Source organism: Ceratotherium simum, chromosome 22, assembly GCF_057802395.1.
Source record: "Ceratotherium simum simum isolate JZ-2026a chromosome 22, ASM5780239v1, whole genome shotgun sequence".
Lineage (NCBI taxonomy): Eukaryota > Metazoa > Chordata > Mammalia > Perissodactyla > Rhinocerotidae > Ceratotherium > Ceratotherium simum.
The window spans coordinates 38,574,711-38,593,319 of record NC_141921.1 but is presented as its reverse complement, the minus strand read 5'-3'; the positions used below and the strand labels follow the sequence as shown (position 1 = coordinate 38,593,319).

The 18,609-nt window shown below is 41.4% G+C and overlaps 1 protein-coding gene across 2 annotated transcripts in view; it reads right to left on the bottom strand.

The window, feature by feature from the left end:
* FBXO42 (F-box protein 42) overlaps nucleotides 1-13,000 on the bottom strand; it is a 91,441-nt gene extending 78,441 nt beyond the window's left edge. The window contains exon 1 of one of the 2 annotated variants that reach the window (XM_004425623.3): nucleotides 12,794-13,000. The gene's annotated coding sequence lies outside the window, so the exon portion shown is untranslated. Of the gene's footprint in view, nucleotides 1-12,210; nucleotides 12,602-12,793 lie in introns of those variants that run through there. The other variant, XM_087446743.1, reaches the window with a different exon arrangement.
* Nucleotides 13,001-18,609: the final 5,609 nt, after the last annotated feature.

The window sequence follows — 18,609 nt, the reverse complement described above, 5'->3', positions numbered from 1 at the left end:
AATCTAGCTAAACCTAACTTCTAATACTATTTAATAATAATATGTAAAGATTTCTGCAGTTGAACTTTTATTCTGAACATGTGCTCAAATATTTCATCCAAAATAGTTTCAGCTAATAGTGCACAGCAAAACCAACCTGCCAAAGGTAAAAAGAACAACCACATCCTGGGCCAGCACCATGGCTTAGCGGTTAAGTGCGCACGCTCCGCTACTGGCAGCCCGGGTTCGGATCCCGGGCGCGCACCGATGCATTGCTTCTCCGGCCATGCTGAGGCCGCGTCCCACATACAGCAACTAGAAGGATGTGCAACTATGACGTACAACTATCTACTGGGGCTTTGGGGAAAAAAAAAAGGAGGAGGATTGGCAATAGATGTTAGCTCAGAGCCAGTCTTCCTCAGCAAAAAGAGGAGGATTAGCATGGATGTTAGCTCAGGGCTGATCTTCCTCACAAAAAAAAACAACCACCACATCCTTAGGAACTCAGACGAAAAAGGAGGAGGAAATCTCATTGGAAATCTCTTAAGGTTCCAATGCTTCTCACATTTTAATGTGGATCTCATTGAACTACTGATTTGGATTCGACAGGCCTACAGTGAGACCCGACAGTCTGCACTCTAACCCTGGTGACGCCAATGCTGCCAGTCCATGGACTCTGAGTACCACGTCCTTAAGTAACCACGAAAATGCAGCTGTTGTCAAGACTAGACCATAAAAGGAAAGGGAATCAACAGGTATTGAGAGTATGTGCCAGGTGCCTTACCTCATTTAATCTTTACCTCAACTCTAAGAGGGACAGGTTTTACAGATGAGGATAATGGGGCTCAGATAAATTAATTTGCCCATGATTACACAGCTTTATAAAAAGAGGAACCAGAATTTGAGCCCAATTCTATGACTCCATTTTTTCAAAGAGACAGTACAAATCAGTCCTTGAAATTAATTTAAAATCATCCTCAAAAAAATAACTATAACATGTTCATAGGGGCCAGCCAGTGGCGCAAGCAATTAAGTGCACACGCTCCACTGCAGTGGCCCAGGGTTCACTGGTTCGGATCCCGGGCACGCACCAATGTACCGCTTGCCGAGCCATGCTGTGGCGGCGTCCCATATAAAGTAGAGGAAGATAGGCACGGATGTTAGCTCAGGGCCAATCTTCCTCAGCAAAAAGAGGAGGATTGGCATCAGATGTTAGCTCAGGGCTAATCTTCCTCACAAAAAAAATAATAAAATAACTATAACATGTTCATTACATGGTCTCTCGCATACAGACTTTCACCTTCCCCCATTAGCTCATTCTTCACAATCTCCTTCCCTTTATTGTTATTCCCCCTGCTATGATGCTGGTAATTGTCATCCATATTTAAACTACTGTAGCAAACACCTATCTAAATCTAACTTCCCTGACTCCAGTCACTTGCCCCATCAATCTGTTCTGAAGTCTCTAAGAAGGAATTCACTGAATGTGAGCAAACAAGAAGCACAGTGAAAATGGTGTTTCAGGAAGTAGAATTCCAAGTACTCTACGATCCCACAATCCTCCTACCAAATCTTGCGGTTTGCATATAGAGCCAGTTTCCTCACTGACACATAAAAATATTCTGCAAAGAACATAATACATTTTGACAAGATGCTGTAAGGGAATGGAAATTTTTATTTCCACTCATTTTTCTGGTGGTGGTCAGAGCAAAGGAATTCATGACAGGTAAATAACATCTTGACTACTCCCTATCCCCATGAAACCTAAAGGACAGTGGCACATGCACATGAAGTAATCTTTGTTTCACAAGCTTGCTTGACCATAAAAATCACCTAGGGGGCCGGCCCAGTGGCATAGTGGTTAGGTTCGTGTGCTCTACTTCAGCGGCCCGGGGTTCGCAGGTTCAGATCCTGGGCACAGACCTACGCACCCCTTATCAAGCCATGCTGTGGCAGGCGTCCCACATACCAAATAGAGGAAGATGGGCATGGATGTTAACCCAGGGCCAATCTTCCTCAGCAAAAAGAGGAAGACTGGCAACAGATGTTAGCTCAGGGCTAATCTTCGCACGCAAGCGCATGCGCGCACGCACACACGCACACACACACACACCACCTAGTAGGTAAATTTCCTAGAGATTGCTTCAGAAAATAGGGATGGGTCCAGGAATCTTAATTTTTTTAACAAGCACTGCAGCAGATACAAGTTCATAAAACCGTCAGTAGTCCTTCTAAAACTTAACTTTTATGTTCTCATTTATAGTTTTCCCATGCCTTACATATTTTATTGAGCAACAGGTTTAAAATATGGCTAATAAAACTTCCAGAAATATACAAATTATAGCAGGAGAGCTCAGAGATGAAGGAGCAACTGAACCCTTATTTTACAAATGAGGAAACTGAGGTCAGAAAACTTAAGCGACTCGCTTAAGGTCATACTGTTAATTAGTAGCAAAACAGAACCTGTACCTTTTGTCTTTCAGCTCAGTGCTCCTTCTAACACACCACACCAAAATCTATTTTTAAAAAATCAGCCGTAAAGCATTACTTATTGATGTCCATCAAAAGGTGACTAGTTGAACAAATCTGGCACATCCACACAATGAAGTGGTGGAAATGATTAAGGATTACCTCTATTCCAATATGGCATGGTCTCCAAGAATAAGTGAAAAGAGAAAGGTGCTGAACAGCGTACATAATATGGCAACCTTTTGTATAAGAAAGGAGAAAAAAGAATATATGTAGATATTTGCTTATTTTTGCAAAAAGAAACACTGAAAAGATAAATCAGAAATTAATAAAAATTAGGAGGAGGAGGATGGTCCAAGCACCAGCCATGTGGCACATCCTGGCAATTCCTTCTCAAGGTTCCAGCTCTGAAAGTGGCAGCAGTGCCTGAGGTGGTAATCCCTCCACCATATTCTTTAAAAGTTCTGGTAATATCATCTATCCCTTTTGTCACCCCAACTCTTGAAGTAATAGTTTCACGCTACAGTTATTAATCTTTAAGTTACCCTAACCTACTTTTTTTCGCTCTCAGTCTTGCAACATTTATGTGTCCAATTCCCTACATTAAATCTGCTCTATTTGAAACATCTAGTATATTTTCCATTTTCTTGACTAGCTCCTGACAGCATATTCTAAGAGTAAAAAGAATCACAAAGAAATCTTAAATTGCCTCAGTAATTTTGTTAGTAGTAATATAGATACTATATTTTTAAAACTTATGTATACTGCAGGTTAAAGCAAATGTGAACATTACTAAAAACAAAGATTGTCAGTTTAAGAAGAGACAGGGCCGGCCCCGTGGCTTAGCGGTTAAGTGCTCGCGCTCCGCTGCTGGCGGCCCGGGTTCGGATCCCGGGCGAGCACCGACGCACCGCTTCTCCGGCCATGCTGAGGCCGCGTCCCACATACAGCAACTAGAAGGATGTGCAACTACGACATACAACTATCTACTGGGGCTTTGGGGGAAAAATAAATAAATAAAATCTTAAAAAAAAAAAGAAGAGACAAATATAAAATCTAAAGAAAAAAACCCCTGTAATGTGTTCAAATTAAACTGGAAATATCAAGACGAAGTTTTGATTTCTAAAAAATATATTTTCTAGCTCTGCCCATCGAAAAGATCTAGAAATAATGAAGACCCAGTAACACTGAGCATTCCTAGCACTCAGATCTTGGTTTCTAATAATGGTATTCCCTGCAAAAGAAATGAAGTCTTCCTAGAAAAATGACCGATTTCAGGTCATGGACAGGGAGAGTACAAGGTGAACATGGTATATCTTGTTGTGACAGAAAACAACCCAAAGAGCAATGGGGGTATGTCAAAAGGACAACATCAGCTTGAAGACACATATACTGGCCAAAGCTCAGCGTCAAAAGACTAATGGCAGGGCCAGTCCCATGGCATAGCGGTTAAGTGCACGCGCTCCGCCGCTGGCGGCCCGGGGTTCGGATCCTGGGTGTGCACCGATGCACCGCTTGTCAGGCCATGCTGTGGTGGCGTCCCACATAAAATGGAGGAAGACGGGCACAGATGTTAGCTCAGGGCCAGTCTTCTTCAGCAAAAAAAGAGGAGGATTGGCAAGGATATTAAGCTCAGGGCTGATCTCCTTCACCAAAAAAAAAAAAAAAGACTAATGGCTGTAATTAAGTGTAAGATAACGAATAAATAAAAATCCATGTGCTTACAGTGATACAGAAAATAGCAAAGAAACTCACTTGCCACCACTGAGGTCACCATTCTTTACTAAGAAAATTTACAATGAAAAGGAAGGAATTAAACACTCTGCCTTATTAGGAGAGACTTTTAGTAGCTCATTCTCAGTTGATGGTATCTTGCCAGCTGATAAATGTGGAAGGAATAATCATCATCATCATCCTTTTGCAACCTCCAATGAAACAAGTGATTCAGGCATGATCATTAATGGATGCTAAAACCAACAGGTGAAAGATGGTTGGGGAATAGAGTAATTGCACTGTGTTAAATTACCACCCCACAGATTACTTGATCATTGTAAAGGGAAACCTTTACAGTGAAAAGATCTAGGATTTTCACCTTAACCAAGTGATGAAATTTAGCATTATTATGACAAAAAAATCTGACATCAAGTGTGATACAATACGAGTACACGGTAGTATCAAAAAGGATTGCAAATATGACTATAATCAAGCCTTTAGACTTGTCTTACAAGAGAATACAGGAAGGAGGTAAATGACACAGGGAAACACTGAGACAAATCATGAATGTGGAAGAGTCTACCAGAGAACCAGACTGGTCTCTTTGAAAAGTCAATGTTATTGAGGGAAAGAAAAAAAAAAAAGTGAGGGAGGATTGCTTGAGATTAAGAAGCAAAAGCTAAACAGCAGCCAATGCAATTTGGAAAACCTGACTGGATCCTGGTTCCTTCTTTAGTCCTCTGCACTTGCTGTTTCCTCTGTTCCCAAAACTTAGCATTAAACATCCTGCCTTGTGTCTTTGAGCCTGAACATCACCCTTCTCACCAAGGCCTTCTCCCAACCACCCAATCTGAATTAGTCTTCCCTTTCTGTTCCATGTCATTATCACATTACTTATTTTATTTTCTTCATAGCACTTATTACTATCTGAAATTCTGTTCACTCATTAATTGCTTTCTCCAATGTCAAATGTAAGATCCAGGAAATTAGAGACCCTGCCTATTTTGTCCACTGTATCCGTAATACCTTGAACCACACCTAGCACATCGTAACAATCAATAAACATTTGCTGAATGAATGGACCAATGAACGAAAAGGCAAGAAAGATTCAACAGACATTTGGGATCACGCAATGCCTCAGAAAGCTCATGAGGAACATCAACCCATAAAAATCAAAAGTATACACTGAATGACTATTTAAATGCCTAATATGTAAACACTAAATGTGCCTATAAGGCACTAAAAATATTACATATGAATTATACTGCCTGATATATCCCTTTTAAGCTATTTGGCAGGAATTAATTAGCACAATAATTTTTTTTTATATTAACTTGAACCTAATTGTGCAAGGGGAACAGTGGTTAAGTGGTAGAGCATACAGGATATACTCTATAGAGCTGGATAGAGCAGTTAAATGAAAAAAAATACCTCCTACCTAGGAAGATGAATGTCCCGGTTGTACAATTGAACATGATATACATGAGAGGCAGTGAAACTAGCCTGGTTGGAACAGACTACATGATGGGTGTCACGGAAAATAAGGCTGGAAAGGAACAATGAGGGCCATATGGAGAGCTTCAAAGATAAGTAGGGGAGGTAGGCAATAATGAGGTACCACAGGTTCTTGATCAGAGGAGAAAAGTCCAGAGAGCAGTCCCTTAAGATTGGTCTGTCATAATACTGTCACCTCAATCTTAACCATTTCCAAAGATTACCAAAGAGAAAAACTCAAATAGTAGCTACTGTTCACCGAGTGTTTAACATGTGTTAGGCATTTAGTTAAAGATTTTACACGTCATGAGGTAGGGATTGTAATTCCCATTTTGAAGATGAGGGAGACTGAGATCATATAACTAGCAAATAGCAGAGCCCTGGCAATAAGACCAGCTAAGAACTGTAACACTAATTCAGTCTGCCTTCAGTTCATGAAAGTCTGGTCTCGCATCATGGCAGCAAATACAATGAGGAACAGGGAAATCTGAGGGATATTGAGGAAGATAATACAAAACTACATGGCAGGATACAAGAGACGAAAGAGAGTATAAAAAACTGATTCCCAGGGGGCGGCCTGGTGGCATAGTGGTTAAGTTTGTGCGCTTCGCTTCAGCGGCTCAGGGTTCATGGGTTCAGATCCCGGGCACGGATCTACACACTGCTCATCAAGCCATGCTGTGGCAGCATCCCACATACAAAATAGAGGAAGATGGGCAGATATGTTAGCTCAGGGCTAATCTTCCTCAGCAAAAGGAGGAAGACTGGCAACAGATGTTAGCTCAGGGCCAATCTTCCTCACTACGGGGGAAAAAAGTGATTACCAGTTTTATGGTCTATCAGACCAGAATAAAATTATTCTACCTACAGAAATGTGAATACTGAGAAGGGAACTTAGATAGAGAAGGTTTTTACCTTAAGGGAGGAGAGAGATGAAATAATGGACTCAGTTGTGAACACTTAGACAGCTGAGTTAGAGGACATGCTCTATAAAGTCCCTGGAAAACCAAGAGGCATAAAAGATCACGTCTAGATGGATTTAAGAGACATAAGGGCAGTGGTGTCAAATGAAGCCATGAATAAGCCCAATTTTCCAATCAAGGATAGAAAGAGAAGCACGTGGGGAAAAAAGAAAACATTCCTGGCTACAGGGCAGGTATGCCACTGGGACTACACTATAAGGAAGCTAGGAGATACGTTCCCCTTGTCCCAGATTTTTTTTTTTTTGTGAGGAGATCAGCCCCGCGCTAACATCTCCAAATCCTCCTCTTGTTTTGCTGAGGAAGACTGGCCCTGGGCTAATATCCGTGCCCATCTTCCTCCACTTTATATGGGACACCGCCACAGCACGGCTTGCCAAGCGGTGGGTCGGTGCGCACCGGGGATCCGAACCGGCGAACCCCGTGCTGCCGCAGCAGAGCTCACACACTTAACCGCTTGCACCACCCAGCCGGCCCCCTCCCCTTGTCCCAGTTTTAACATTCCACAAAAACAATATAATAATAATGTTTAAGAGTTGAGTGTTTACTATGTACTAGGCAATGTGCTAAGAAGTTCACATGCATTCCCACATTCAATTGTCCCATAACATAGACATCATTATCCTCATTTTATAAATGAAAAAACTGAGACCTAGACAAGCTAAGATCCACACACAAGGAAAGTAGAACCAGGGTATGAGCTTGGATCTACCTGGGGCGAAAGCCTATGATTTTAATTACCATGTTAAAATAAATGGTTATCAAGCCAGCCCACAGAGTATATGTAAACCATTAGGTCACCTTTTTTTTTTTTATTGTGGTAATACATACATAATACAAAATTTGCCATTTTAACCATTTTTAAGTGTGCAGTTCAGTGGCACTAAGTACATTCACATTGTTGTGCAACCATCACCAGCAGCCATCTCCAGAATTTTGTCATCATTCCAAACTAAAACTCCATACCCATTAAACAATAATTCCCCATTCCCCTCTCCCCCAAGCCCCCAGCAACTAGCACTCTACTTTCCATCTCTATGAATTGGACAACTTTAGGTACCTCATATAACATACATAATGTAGAATTGGACAACTCTAGATACCTCATGTAATCACATAATATTTGTTTTTTCATGTCCGGCTTATTTCACCTAGCATAATGTCTTCAAAATTCGTTACCATCAAGTTACTTTTAAGTTAAATAAAGTGTGAAATTCTAACCCATCCATCATTATGCATCTCTATGGGAAATTATATCCCAAAATCCCATTATGATTTATGAAACACACTTTTGGAAGAAAGAAATGCATTTACTAAGAAAATAAGACAGAAGTGAGGAAGACAGACAAATCAAAATTTGAAGGACCCAAAGGAAAGTAAAACTTCAGATTCAATAATAAGGAAGAGAGCAGGTACTCGATCTTGACTAGACCAGAGGATCTATTTGGAAAGATGTTAAGTATCTCAAAGCAAAAGCTAAGAAAGCAGTTCTGCAGAACACACAGCAAACACAATACTGCTTGATCCCAAGACAAAACACTGCTCCTTTTTGGCAAGAGACAGCAAGACTACTAGTTAAAAAGCTTTAGAATGAAATACTGAAATAGAAGGATAAATTGCATTTTTCCTTGACTTCCATTTGAAAAGCCAGCAAATGGAAGAGGTAACATTTAGTAAAACCGTACTGATGAATTCATAATTAAAATCAATCTTTCAGGGCCAGCCTGGTGGCGCTGCAGTTAAGTACGTGCGCTCCACTTTGGCGGCCGGGGTTCACAGGTGCAGATCCCGGGCGCACACCGATACACCGCTTATCAAGCCATGCTGTGGCGGTGTCCCATATAAAAAGTGAGGAAGATGGGCATGGATGTTAGCCCAGAGCCAAACTTCTTCAGTAAAAAGAGGAGGATTGGCATGGATGTTATCTCGGGGCTAGTCTTCCTCACCAAAATAAAATAAAATAAATCTTTCTCCAAAAATGTACCAAGAGGTTCATTCTGGAAAAAAAATTCCTTGTTCTCTTTGGCAACATGAATCAAATATTTAAAATGAGAATGATAAAGGAAACACAAATTTGTAAGAGTATACCATTCTAGCTAATTCCTTAAAATAGCTGACATAAAAGTATCCTAAATATTAAATATTCTAAGGGAATATTTGTAGCTAAAACTAAAATTTACTTGCCTTTATAGAAATTAAGTGAACCACATCAAAACTATATATTACTAGAAGACAAGAGAAAATAAGTTAACTGTCTAAGCTAAGTTACTGTCCAGAGTAGTAAAACTGTACAATAACTGCTTTATATAATATCTATACATTTATCAGAGTTACATATATAAACAAGTAACAAAGCATCACAAGATACTTCCACCTTTGAAGCAAAGCACAGAACAGCAACACTGGAAAAAATTAAATAAAAAATTTGGGAGAAGAACTTACAAATTAAAAAGTAGAAATTTAATACAGGAAGAATCAGAATTCAAAGCAAATTTGCTTTGCAAAACACGAATGAGTAAAGAAATGCAAAATTAAGCTACAGGAGTACCACTAAGTCATAATCTTATAAGATCTTTAGAAGAATGTCACAAGAAACAATTTAAAAAATACGTTGTGAATGACGCTGGGCAATTTTAAAATGACTTGTCTATAGGTCATATCCTTCTACATGTAACAAACAAACTGTTACAATATAGAAAAATGAACACATCTCCTTCACTTTTCTGTCAACTACAACCTTAAAGCACTCATTTTCAGTTAAGATCCAGATTGTACATGTTCAACTAATACTGCATCACTTAGAGATTCTACTCAATCCAAAAACTCATAAAATTTTTGCAATGCAGGTGACAACATGCTAAATTAATTAGAAAACAACCACAGCACTAAGATGAGGAACTTGTACTGGGATATAGAAATTCAATATCAGAGATGCTAAGCAACCTCAATCCACATACATAAATAGATTCTATAAAATACTTTAGGATAGTTCTGGTGTAAGCTGTCAGCTTTACCCAAAAAGAAAAAAGACCTTCTCATTTTATTTATTATTGAGAGAAAGGAGAAGTACTAATAACCACTTATAGTCAACACTCTAAGGGACTGACAACTAAACATTTACTAACCAAATGTGATCAAATTAAAAGCATACAAGGCTTCTTGTGCCAGTTTACAAAACAAAAACAAAAGCATCATCACTCTAAAGTTGTCACCACTTAGTAATCTGAGATATTTTAATTGCAGCTGCAACGTTTGTGTTTGTTGCCTGTGCGTATGACTCACTCTCAGAAAGGTTCTCCCAAGACTCTGTTGGATTTTTGAGAATGCAGAAACCATAACTGGGGCATACTGTGTGGGAAGTGTCATGACAATGAATGAATAAAAAGGGAAAAGAACTCATGACAGATTTTTTTTTACAGTTTTTATAAAAAGTCACTCACAAAAGGCAGATTTTTCTGCAGAATAATAGGAAAGATTGGGGAAAGCCATCCCGGCTCTGAGAAACCTTCCTTGACTCCCTTGGTTGGATTCAATGCACTTCTTACACTACATTATATTTAAGTGGTTTCCTTGTCTGGCTCCCCAACCAGACTGTAGGCAACTTGAGACCAAAAGCCATCTTATCTTAGAATCATTATTATCTACTTCCCAAAATGCCCAGCACTTACAGGGCCCTCAATAGGTGTTTTTGTAAAACTGATTATTGAATAATCACTCTTACATTTACATTTTACAAAGTACCTTCACAAACATTACCTCTTTTGATCCACATAACAATCTTGTGAAGTCGGAAGGGCATTATTTAACCAAATTGCTTCTGCCTTTTTTTTTTTTTCTTTTGTGAGGAAGATCAGCCCTGAGCTAACATCTGCCAATCCTCCTCTTTTTTTTTGCTGAGGAAGACTGGCCCTGGGCTAACATCCATGCTCATCTTCCTCTACTTTATATGCGGCGACGCCACAGCATGGCTTGACAAGCGGTGTGTCAGTGCGCGCCTGGGATCCGAACTGGCGAACTCCGGGCCGCCGCAGCGGAGCATGCGCACTTAACCGCTTGCGCCACCTGGCCAGCCCCCTGCTTCTGCTTTTATGAAGAGTTAATTCACTGACTAAAACAACCCTGAATCAGAAAGATAATCACATATTTGTTCATCTTTGAGATAACTTCTTCTGGGGACCTCAATATTCTTGTAAAACCCAGAGGTTTTTACCGTTTTCTCTGCTTGCTCTTCATAATAGGCAGGAATCACACAGCTCTGAATCTTACAAAAGGTTTTAACTATATAAAGCAGTGTTAGATGCAGGCTCTTCTAGAAAATAGGTATTAAGAAGCACCCTAAACTATTTTTTCCTGATCCTGTTCTTTTTATGATTCTGAGAAGGTACAGAATTGCAAGAGGCAAAATGCTGGAGAGTGAATGACGTCATAGATGTCACAAACTTGCATCAATACCTGATGATGATTTAGCACAACAATGCAACACATTATGCCAAGAAGCAGAACGTCAAACCACCAGGATGTTCTACTGCATTAATTTCACGACTCTTTATTAGCAAATTGAAATGTCAAGTGGCTCTCCAATTTTCTACAATGGAAAAGTTGTTGGTTCAGGTTTATGCCCTTAGCAAAGTCACTAAGAAAATCTACAAATCTCTATGGAAAAGGCTTTAAGAAAAGGAAAAAATGGTCGAAGAATTGGCTAATATTAAACTAAACAGTTGTCAATTTAATAATTAAAAGCTTTTTGAAGTAGACAAAACGCCTGAAAGTCAATGTAGATTGAGTAATATATTGATACTGGACTTGTGAAAAGCAGTTACAGGGTATAAAATGACAAAATACAATAGAAAGGGCACTCAACCAGATTATACACATGAATATGCTCAAAGTTAGGAGTTTGATACAGAGCATCACTATCCACTGTAAAAGCTAATGACTGAATTTTAAATGTTCAATTCTAAATGATGATATTTCCTCTCCAATTTCCCTTGTCCCTTTAAACCCATGATGTCATCATTCTTAAGCATAAGCAAAACAAATTTAAGTTGCAAAAGGTATTTGGTGTGCCCAAGCCAAAGCCATCGCCTCAACAATTCCTCATAGCACAATTCCAATTGAAGCCATCATTCCTCAAGGAAAAGACCACAAGGCTTCAAACCGGCTTCCCTACATGAGAGAAACTAAATCAAAGTCTCCAAATTAGCATTTGAACAATCACAAAACAAGTTGTTCTCAAAAAGGAATAACAAGCATAGTACAACGTTCCTGCCAGCAAGTAAGAACTGGTAATGTGTCTGAATCTTCATCCAGAGCAATGAGAATCCCACCACAGAAAAGTCCAAAGACCTCGGCAATTAAGAAATGAAGCTTTTATTTTCCCAATAAAATTCGGGAGATTTAACAGACAAAAGCAACTGGCTATTCCGAATCTTAACAATCCAAAGGTTTCAAACGAAATGAGGATTTCATTAGCACGAAGTTACCGTGCAAAGACTATGAAGCTTAAAATTGTTTTCCCTTCGTTTACAAATCCGTTCACACCCTCCACCGTTCCCTTTGCACAAACACTTCTCACCAGAAGCCTTTCACAGTCACAACGTGGATTGCTGTCTCAACCAAGGAGATCCGCAGTTCCCACTTCGCTGGGGGCACGCTCAAAAAGCTAAGGGGCAGGAAAGGCTGCGTTTGTTTTATTTTTAAAGCCAACTGCAAAATCTCTTTGCAGCTGCAGCCTCAGAGATCCGGGCCCCTCGCCGCAGCCCCAATTTGGGAGGGCACCGGACTCCGGCTCCTCTTGCGGCGTTAAAGGTTCGAGGGCGGGGGGAAAGATTATCTGACACCCCTACGGCCACCCTTGCCGTGGTCGCACACCCCTTCGTGGCCCCTGTGAGGGGACGAGAACCGCCCTGCTTGAGGAGAGGGGCCGGGTTCACTCCCATCCCAAGGGCTAGCTGGAGAGGAGCTCTCCTCCCTCCTGCCTGACCCAGGGACACCGAGGATGACGACAGCCAGGCCCCCAAGCCAGCCGGCCCCGACCCCCGCTCGGGGTGCAGGGCCTGCGCGGCCCCGGGGCACCCACTGCCCCCTGCGGGCCCGGGGCATAAAGGGCAGGGGGCGCCGGCTCCTCACCGCGGCCCCAGGAGGGGGAGAGGCCTCACCTGGCCCAGCCCGCGCCACGCTCTCGGGTTCGCTCCGCTGGCGACGGCGGTGAGGGAGCCGGGGACAGGGCCGGAGCAGAGCTGCTCCGCCTCAGGCCTCGCTTGCCGCACTCGGGGCTCCTCACAGCTGGCTGGGCCCGCAGCCGCCCGGAGCCGCCATCTTCCTCCACTCAAACACCGCCACCGCCGCCGCCGCGGCCGCTGCTCTGGCCGGGAGAAGACAGCGCGGAGCGCGCATGCGCCAAGGCCCGGAGCGGAGGACGCGCGCGCACTCACGTCAACGCGACGGGCTCGCGCGGGGCGGCCTGGGAGTGGCGCCATGTTGGGAAGGGATGTGGTCCCGGGCGGAGGTTCTCCTGAAGTTGGAACGCCGCCTGGGGGAGCGATGCTGGACTGAGGAAACGTCCTTCTTCCGCGCCCGCCTTCCTTGGGTCCCTAGAGCCGACGCCAGAGCTGCACTGCCTGGAGCAACTGGGCAGATTTGCCAATAGCTTGAGACTCTGATAGACGTTTGACCAGGAATTAACTCACTTGTACCCCCGCGGCCAGGGTGGGCTGTGGCGGATGGAAGTGCTCTTGGATGTCAACTGAAGGAGGGAAACTCAGTGCCTCGGTTGTGCAAGCGAAGCCTCCTTTAACTGTAGCAACCGCTGTGTGACTTGTTACTAACTCCATTTTTCAGATGCGGGAACTGAGGCGCAGAGAAGCATCAGTCGTTTTCCCAAGGCCACATATCCTGCGGGTGGGGAGAGGGCAGGGCAGAATTTGAGCTCAGGCGTGTCTGGTTCCCAAGCTCCTGTGCTTTCCACTATCACTATCACCAGGCGGTGAGTTCCAGTAAAATTCCCCTTTGAAGGGAGCAACCTGATGTGTAGGTGAGAACCTTCATGAACCCATCCGTACCGCATGTGGTCCAAGGAAATGCCAGAGATCAGACCCCAAGGACTTCAGTCTTCACCCCTTGTACCTAAAAGTGAGCAGGGATAAAGTGGAACTTCTGGGATATCTGTTAGGACATCGGGCTGGGTCCAAACCCAAGTCTCCTCTCAGGTTGGTAGAGCAAGGCGCCATTGAGCAGAATTGGGTCAGCGTCACTCTAGAAAGCACTAGATCTGTGTTCCTCAAACCTGAATAATGAAGAGACCCCTGAGGATACACTTATGGAATCCCAGTATGAGAAACACTGATTTAAGAAACTCAAGTCTTTCAGTTAGGAAATGTCACCGCAAAAAAGAAACTTGGCAATTATAACTGGTAAAAGAAATATTTAAAAACCCCAAATTTAAAAGTTATCATAGATCTTGTGACCAATCCCCCCCTCCCCCCCTGCCAAATACCCTATAGAGCTCAATGTTAGAAACACTGGACCAGCTATCAAGTGTGCTTCCTTTTAAAAATGCACATTCCAGGGTCCACCTTAGAACCTGCCTCAGACTTTTTCTAAAGCTCCCTACGGATTCTGATGCCCAGGAAGGTTGGGAACTGCTGGATCATGTTAGAACAGGTTCAAGTATAGAACCACTCCACTCTGAATCTCCTAGCTCAAAGACAGCCAGGATTTTTGCCTGTTTTGTTCACTGCTTTATCACCTAATATAGATACTGGCACACAATAGGGACTCACTATTTGTTCAGTGAATGAATGAACTGGGAATCTGACAACAAAGAGGGCATTCAGTCAATAAATATTCAGTAAGCACCTACTATCTGCCAAACCACTGATATGTATAGTAATATATTTTTAAGTAAAACTAATAAAGTCCTTGCCCTCAGGTAGGGCCCCTGCAGTCTACTGGGAGAGACAGACAATAAACAAGTAAATAAACCAATATAAAATTATAAATTGTGATAAGCACAAAAGTATTATTATTAAAGTCAAATCTTTAATAATAATTACAGTTGATGTTCATTGTGTACTCTTACTATATACCAAACACTGGTAATAGGTACCATTATTGTGCTTATTTTGCAGATGATGAAACTGAGGCACACAGCGATTAAGTAGCTCAACCCATGGTCACAGGCAGAGTTTGAACCCAGGTGTTCTCACTTCAAAGCCTATGCTCTTGAACTCTACACAGTATTGCTTCTGACAAAGAAGAGGAGGTAAGATTGAGGCCAGTTTATATGTGGTCTGAAATATCAGGAGGAAAACTGGATATTACCTCCTAGGTCATGGAGATTTGGGGGCAGGGAGGAGATGTGGTGACAAGGGCGTTTTAGAATAATCTCTGCAATGTGAAGGCTATTGGGACACGATTGGAGATGAGGAGACAAGGGATGAGGCTAGGATGAGAGGGGTGGCTGTCACCTCTCTAATAAATATAAACAAAAAGTTAGTTTTCCTCGAGTCCATCCCAATAATCAGTTACTGAAATTCATTTCTTATGTATGCCCTTACTTAGAATAAGGAAGCTATACAAATAGAAAAACATTCAAAAAGTACAAAAGGACATATAATAAAAATGAAGTCCATCCTACCAGTTCCCTAGCTCCTGGTAAACCTCTCTCCTCCACCAAGGTGACTACTGTTACAAGTTCCTTATATCTTTCCAGAGATGCATACACAAACGCACATACACATATAAATAAATAAACCTACAAATAGCAGCAAACTATACACACTGTTTTGTACCTTTTTTTTTTTAACTTAACTATAGTTCTTTGAGATCATTCAATGTCAGCATATTTAGGACCATCTAAATTTTGTTAACAAATTGCATTCCATTCCTTTGTATGGATGTAGCATATATTTTTTAAACAAGTCCTCTAGTGATGGACATTTAATTTGTTTCCATCTTTTTTTGATTATAAACAAAATAGCAATGAATATCCTTGTAGTTTTGTTATTTGCATGTGAACAAATGTGCCTACAGGGAAATTTCCTAGAAATGCAATTGCTGGTTCAAAAGTCATGTACATTTTAAATATTGTTATGTTGCCATTTATTTCTTAACACAACTGTCTACATAGCCTCAGCTTATGCATCAAATGGAAAGTTTTATCTCACTATGGGCTTTGCTCTTATATTCCCATCACATATTGTTACCAAACTCAAACACATGTTCGTTTACCTGCCACATAGTAGGTCCAATAAAGAAAAAAACTGAGGGGCCGGCCCCGTGGCTTAGAGGTTAAGTGCTCGTGCTCCGCTGCTGGTGGCCAGGGTTCGGATCCTGGGCATGAAGCGATGTACCGCTTCTCCAGCCATGCTGAGGCCGCGTCCCACATACAGCAACTAGAAGGATGTACAGCTATGCCATACAACTATCTACTGGGGCTTTGGGGGAAAATAAATAAATAAATAAATAAAATTAAATACCACATTGAAAGTTTGAAAATATTATTTAAAAAAAAAGAAAAAAACTGAAACACCAGGCTTTTGGCAACAAAAGAGGTTTACTATTATCGAAAGGCAGCCAGACGAGATGGGAGTTAGAGCTCAGATCCACCTCCTCAAAGGGAAAAGTTAGGGGTTTTTATGTGGGGTTTTAGGTAGGGGAGGGGGAGCGTGTGCTGGGGTTTCAGGTTGGGGAGGGAGACCATATGGCTGTGGTGTTTGGCGCCTTCCCACCAGCCTGTATTTGGGCTTGAAGACTGAATTTCTTTTCCCTTGACTGTCTGGACTTTTGTGGTTAGTTTTCATCTTCAGCCTGTTTGGCCTTGTGAGGCTGAATCTTGATGTCTGGACCTTGACTTCTGGGAAAGACAGCTCACTCATATACTAAGGAGGGACAGAAAGACCTAGTTAGTTTTAAACAACAGTTGATTATGCTGAATACATACAGCTGCAGTTAGCAAAGCTTATCAAAGGTTTTGTTCTCTTCTAGCTCAGGGAAGATTTTTTAACCTCTTCATGCTTGGTTTCAATATGAGGGTGTTTATGTGTTGTATCAAAGGTGCCTGCAATCAGAAGTGCAAGTCTCTAAGCCCCAAACATGAATGGTGTATCAAATATATTTCACAAGAGAGAAGCTCATGCTTTAGGGTCTCTGCCAATACCTGTATATGCTACTGCCTCCACTTTTTGGGCTTTCCCCCTCGAGGAAGAAACTGCCACCACTTCCTTAATTTGACAGCTTATTTGGTCCCATCCTCTCATTTTACATGAGGAAGGGACTTGCCCAAGGTCACAAGGGGCCTGTGATTAACTAGGGCTGGCCTCCTGATTGTTCATTTGGCAGAGCAAAAGCTGTTTCCTTTGCAGCATCCTGAAGTGATCTCCAAGATCTCTATCTTTCTGGTCTCCTAGAAAATTCAGGCCCAGGAATGCCCAACTCATTCCTTTGTTAAGGCTCAGAGCCAAATATAACCAAATTGTAAGAAACTATCTCCCTCTGCTGGCAGCACTCTGTAACTACAAAGCCTAAAACTACAAGGAGTTGCATCTATGAAAAACGAATCCCTCCTCCAGAGTGGGACTTAGGTGATGTCTGATAGACAGTTTCATCCATCATGCTGTCACCAAGGCTCAGTCAGGATAATTCACTTAAAAGAATGGTTCACAGGAGAATGTATTCAAAGTAAATATAGTTTCAGAGAGTGAATAAGACAAAATCCTTTATCTTTGAAGATGGTCAGGCTGTTAACAGAATTAGTTGTATTTTAGGCATAGAGAATTTGGGCTGCTAGTGTAATATCCACGTGGAGATGCCAATAAGAAGCTTAACTGTAAGAATCGGAAACATCAGGTTAGTTCAGGGCTGGAAGTCAAATTTAGGAGTCTTTAGTGTACATTGGGTAGCTTATACCATGAGCATCTAGGTAAGAACTGTGGACTGAGGATAGACCCAGAGACAAATGATATTTCAGAGACAGGAAGTCATGAAACCAGAGAATTAGTAAGCACCTCACTTTAATTTCTAAATAAAGACTAGTAACATTTAACACGTGACTGCAATTTATAATAATAATAATAATCATTAGTAATAAAATTGCAAAATTTCACAACAGGAAGCTGTTACTTCAGAAAGATTGACATGCTCAAAACATGAGAAAAAATACATTCCAATGCAGATAACTTGATTATAGCAGCCAAATGCAACACTACTGAATGGCATGTTTTTAATACTGAGAGGCGTACAGGAACATGTCAGTGAGAATAAAAACACATGGTGTTTGCTTTTTCCCCTGCTTCTGTGTTTTGGGAAAGAAAGGATGACTAGCAAGGTGAGAATTATAAATCTTCTTAAGGCAGGCAAGTCACCTCCATAATGATAATAACTAACCTTTAGAACTCTTACTCTGGGTCAAACGCTGTTGTAAGCTTTTCAGCATAGTAACTCGTTTAAGCCTTACAATCTACCTTGGCAGCAGCTACTATTATTATTATTTTTTTTTACACTTGGGGAAACTGAGGCACAGAACCCTCAAGCAACTTGCATAAGATCATACAGCTTGTTCAAGTTGGAAGTGTCTGAAGTTGAACTTTTAAGTCCAAGGTCTCCTTTTCTATACTGGAGAAAAATAAAACAGGAACATTGTTTAGGAAGAGGCATAAATAAGTTTTTAAGGTAATGGTAACAATGTATTCATCCGTCATTAAAGACTCAGGAGAACTTTAGTAGTTCTGGTTGTCCGGCTCAGGTGCGATATCATCAACTAACAGTAACGTTTTTACCTCACGGTAGAGGATATAAAGTAGTGTTAATAGATGCTTGGAATACTGCCTTATTAACAGGAAATACTGTAATCATTTTCACCCTATCAGATAGAAATAATAAAATGTTTTATGAATCAGCAGATATTTTTCATCTTTGTTGAAGTATAAAAATGTTTTCAGAATTTTGAAAAAAAGTTATCTGCAGTTTATGAAAA